Below are 5,014 nucleotides of genomic sequence, written 5' to 3'. Positions count from 1 at the left end.
GTTTCCATCTCTCAGGCACAAATGTGAGGCCTTGGGATATGGGCTTCTGGCAGCCAGTGGGAGATGGGCCACTGCGTACCCTGATTGAACCCCCTCACATGATGTCGGGCCGGAGTGTGGAGACGGGCTACTGCGTACCCTGATTGAACCCTCTCACATGATATTGGGCCGGAGGGTGGAGGAAAGGCGACGGAATCGGCTTTTTTCTACAAAGAAAGAGAATCCTTCGCTTCCTACGTTTTCCCATCAATAACAATAACCCACATCACACACCACCAAACCCAGAATTGTGTGCCCCACAATTGCAGAAATCCTCATCTTCATCACTGCCTTTCCAATTCCAACAATATGTTTTTTAATTTTCCCCAATTATGTCGCCTTTTTCGCCCTTTGCTTCTCTCAGTTTTTTTCTTTCCCACATAGAAAAGAAAAGAACCATCCCCCCCCCCCCCTCTCTCTCTCTTCACTCACTCTCTCTCTCTCTCTCTCTCTCTCTCTCTCTCTCTCTCTCTACATCTATATCTTCCTATTCTATCTTTTCTTTCTCTTCATACAATGCCCCTTCTTTTCTCTCTTCCGTGTTCACATCTATCACCATATATTCATTTTCCTGTTTTTCACACTTAACCCTCTCGCCCATCTCTCTCTGCCGTCGCAAGATCACACCTTTTGAAAACGACCCTTCTTTGATTTTTTTTATCTAATGTCAAAGAAGATAAAAGGAGTGATTTTGGAAGACGGTAGGGCTACGCTCAAGTATCGGACTCTTATGCAGGACTATCACCACTTGCAAAAGGTGTTTCCTTTTTACCTTTTTTTTGTGGGTTTTGATTCTGTTGTTTTGAATTTGGGAGATCTGAGGTTTTGTTTGATCATTTTGTGTTTAATGTGTAACCTTTGGAATTTATTTTCTTGTTTTGGATTGATGTAGCTCTGTTTATTATTTGCTGTTTTCTTAAATACATTAATTAATTTATGTTGTTTATGGAGTTCATACACAAGAAATTGCTGGTGTTTTTTAATGTATATTGGTTTAATCATCATTAACCTAATTGGAGTTCTCTTTATCTTTTTCCTTGAATTCTTGTTTATGAATTCTTTTGTCATGTCTATTTGGTTTCCCTTCAAAAACTTAGGCATTTAAAGTCACTTAATCTTTTGTTATCTGTTCAGTACCACTATTATGGTTGTCTAGCTTATAATGCTTAATGAAGTTACTACAAGATGTGTGTGTGTCTTCATGATTCATAGCTAAAAATGGTGCAATTACAAGGCGTGTATAGAATCGTTGAAGCTTCGGTTTGTTGATCAGTTATTTAGTCCCAGCATTGCTTAGTTGTAATGCGGTAAATAATGTACCGTTATACCGTGTTCTACAGGAAGTTGATATCATGAGTAGCAGATTAGAGGCAGGGAAACAGAAGAAGGTGGTTCTAGCAGCTGAAGTTCGGTATGCAATAATCTAATCATGAATATGAAGATTGTGTGATTTAGCTTTGGATTGTATTTCAATCTCTATTAGCAAATGCTCAGTCAGTTTCTAATGTTATCATGAATTTCAGTCTTGGATCATTATCAAGATCGTCTGTGCATTGGCGATGGACAGTCGAGTTCCTCAATATAATGTGTCTATAGATACAATTGTTTTTTAAAAGTGCAAAGTTGTTGTGTTACCCTAATGATCTTTTGTTGTAATAATACAGGTTTCTGCGGAAAAGATTTAGTTAGTTAGTTAAGACGGAGGCTAAGAATTTTCTACGGAAAGAAAAACTAGAACAGTCTCCAATTCTGCATAAGCAAATTAAACAGACTGAGAAACGTGGTAGAAAAGAATCCACTCTTCGTATTTTACCCCCGATTGCAGAAGTTAGAGCGAAGAAGAAACAGTATGTTAGTAAAGAAGTTGCTTTACGTGGTACATATCCACTCAGGAAGCATCATAGGAAAATGTTAGATGGTGGAATAGACTCCAGGAAAGTCACGAGTCCATTTTTTGACTTGAACACGAAAGGAAGAATTTCTGAAAATGATACAGCAGTTTCGAGCAATGTATTCACAGCTTTTGATTTGAAGCAAGATGGTAGTTATAGCAGAAGAGAACCACCATTGCCCAGCCGAGCACTTATCTTTGACTTGAATGAAATCTCGGTAGGAAGTTCAATTCACAAGTGATTATTTAAATTTCTGATAACTTTCCTGCATTCTAATCTACACTCAACGGACAGGTGATGAGGATTTCCAGACTGATAATGATGCGGTGAAGTATGAAGAGACCAGAAGAAGTTTAATGAGACATCCAAATGACGAAGTACAAAACGAGTTGAAGCTGTCCATGTGTAGAAATGCTGGTGAAGGGCCGTCTCGTGTGGGGAAGAGGAAGATCTCATGGCAGGACCCAGTAGCATTGAGAGTTTGAAGTGCCTTTTCGTAAGCTGGAGGCTATCCAATCATCAAGGTAAGTAGAGAACTTGCTCAGCCTGTAATGTCGGCTTTCATTTGCCATAGCTTTACTCATTTTCTGGGATAAATACTTAATACTTACTGAAAAGCACTGCTCAAGATGGCCAAACTAGAACTAATTGGTTTCTGTCTAGTTTAGGATTATACCATATAGTTTGCTTTAGTTTCTGCTTGAGCTCCATAGCTTCTATTGCTCGATTATGTAAAAAAGGACGATAAGTCTGGACGCGCTTATATATGGATAGCACTAGAGTTCAGATCCATTTCTACTATAAACTTTGTTTATTTCTGATGTGAAGTAGATTCAATCTAGTTTTGTGAAGATATGTAGAGCGTCGCACTAATGAGTGATATTGTATGTATGTATGTAGAGAGAAACACGAAAAAACTAGTGTGGGATTGAGAGCTGTTGGATTCGGATATAGGTACGATGTTATGAACCTTTACACAAGACTCCTAACGGGTGTTTATTTGAAGTGCTCTTTGATTTACTTGAATTTCCATTTACTTGATTCGAACCTTCGACCTATTGGATGAAAGATAAACGCTTAGCAATTAAATAAGGACATACTATTTTGAAAGAAATTCTAGCTTGATATTTTGCTTGTGTATACTCTAAAGAGTTATAAAAATAGAAAGAGGCGCGCATTCGAGTCTAAATGACATTTCCGAATCAACCAGAAATTGGATTAATAACTATGGAGTGGTTGGTATAAATTAGATTACGAAATAATGAAATCTTTCTAGATAATAAAATAAATATTAGTACTAGTTCCGATTTATGTATCATTATGTTTTATGAAAGGGACAATTTGTACACGTAATAGTGGTTCAATGGTTTATAATGAAGACTGGAGAATGTTAAAGTTAAAAAAAAACAATCAAAATATTGCATGTATGTTTATGTGATAAAACATAAATTTTAATACTAATAATTAATTAATCATAAAACAGAAATTTTAATACTAATAATTAATTAATCATGCAATTAAAAAACAAATTTCGAAAAGTTTTTAGCGTTGGGTTTAACGATTCAAACACCAGATTGACAGTTCTCTTAATATTTTCAGGCCCACAATAGTATTTTATATCATCACACAAACACCAATAAAATTCGAAATCTATACATATATAAAAGTTGAGTTTTGCCCTTGGTTTAGAATATTTATGAACTTTTGGATGTGAATTTAAATATTAATAAGTTTTGGACTAATTTGAGTATTTTCTTAATATGACAGTTACCTAATGAATTGAGCATACACTAAACTAATAATTAATGTCAGTTAATGAATTGAGCACTACACCACATTTGATATATAGACAATCAGATTACGTTAATTTGTAAATAATAGTGTGGATCATTGATAGTTTGTTACATTAATAAATATGTTCAGTTACAAATTGACGTGCCATTGGATTAAATTTTGAGCGCCATTATTTGATATAGTATTACATTTTCGTGTAGTAAGTAGTAACTGCCACAAAGGAGATGTTTATATATGGAGAAAGATGATAATTTAGTAACTTCATTATAAATATTATAATAAAATAAAATAAAAATAGAAAACAATTGAAGAATAAGAAGGATCATTTGAATTGGAGGTCTCTTCACTTTATCCTACATAATTACATATTAGTCTTTTCTTTATTTTAAAATTAATCCTAATTAATATAGGAATAAGAAGAGACTCTTAATTACAATATCAAACAAAAAATCTCTATAAATACTCATTCACAATTCAGTCACAATTCCAACGATGAAAAAGATCAAACAAAGGAAGGTTGGCTGTGTACTCAAATTTAACAAGGAGTGCGAATGCGAAATTTGGGTTTGAAATTGGTGAGTATTTTTTTTGGGAATTTCATAGTCATAAACTTTGTGTATTGTGATTTTTCAATATTGGCCTTCTAGCACAATTTTATACCATAAACTCTTATGGTCTACAAACAAATTACAATATAGGATATGTGATTCATTTTTGTTTGAAATTCCGTTATCTCAGATGGAGGTAAACTGGCTTGATGCAGAAGATGACTCTAATGCAAGATGATGAAATTAAGTGATGAGATGATTACCAGAGAATATGAAGGTTGATGGAGGCGGATGTAAATGATTGCGAGGAGAAGGTAATATGGAAACATATTAGAGCAAAAGAGAAGATGGAGGTGGAAAACCGATTTTAACCTAATTGAATTTATTGAAATTTTCATTTTCTTTCTAATCTATAATTTCTTGATTAAAAGAGTTTATTAATAGTACTTTATTGTTAATTGATTTTCAATTAATGAAATTCTTAAATGGTAGTAATCGGATTTATCTTAGAAAGTCTAATCTACAACCACATACTAATATAGTACTATTAATTACCACTTTCAATAATATTGATGTCAATGGGGTAAATTTACTTCTCGATTGAAAGATTTAGATCATTCCTTATTCAAATATTGGATGTATAATAAAATATATATTATGCGAATTGTTTATTTTCAATCAGCATAATGTATTAAAGTGGGATTGACTTTTCTAATCGGTAATCAAGAATTATTGATGAAA

At 33.8% G+C, this 5,014-nt stretch overlaps 1 long non-coding RNA gene across 4 annotated transcripts; it reads left to right on the top strand.

Annotated features, from left to right (window-relative positions):
- Positions 1–259: 259 nt before the first annotated feature.
- LOC121809376 lies at positions 260–4,598 on the top strand. 4 transcript variants are annotated; one of them, XR_006052259.1, is made up of 6 exons: positions 260–796; positions 1,380–1,450; positions 1,704–2,148; positions 2,226–2,455; positions 2,832–2,885; positions 4,464–4,596. It is a non-coding gene; the product is annotated as an uncharacterized LOC121809376 (long non-coding RNA). The 4 variants fall into 4 exon arrangements; XR_006052260.1 differs by lacking the exon at positions 2,832–2,885 and having other exon boundaries at positions 4,464–4,598; XR_006052258.1 differs by lacking the exon at positions 4,464–4,596 and having other exon boundaries at positions 2,832–2,951.
- The last annotated feature ends 416 nt before the right edge of the window (positions 4,599–5,014 follow it).

This window comes from Salvia splendens, chromosome 6, assembly GCF_004379255.2.
Source record: "Salvia splendens isolate huo1 chromosome 6, SspV2, whole genome shotgun sequence".
NCBI classification, from domain to species: Eukaryota; Viridiplantae; Streptophyta; class Magnoliopsida; order Lamiales; family Lamiaceae; genus Salvia; species Salvia splendens.
This window is presented reverse-complemented; position numbering and strand designations above follow the sequence as displayed.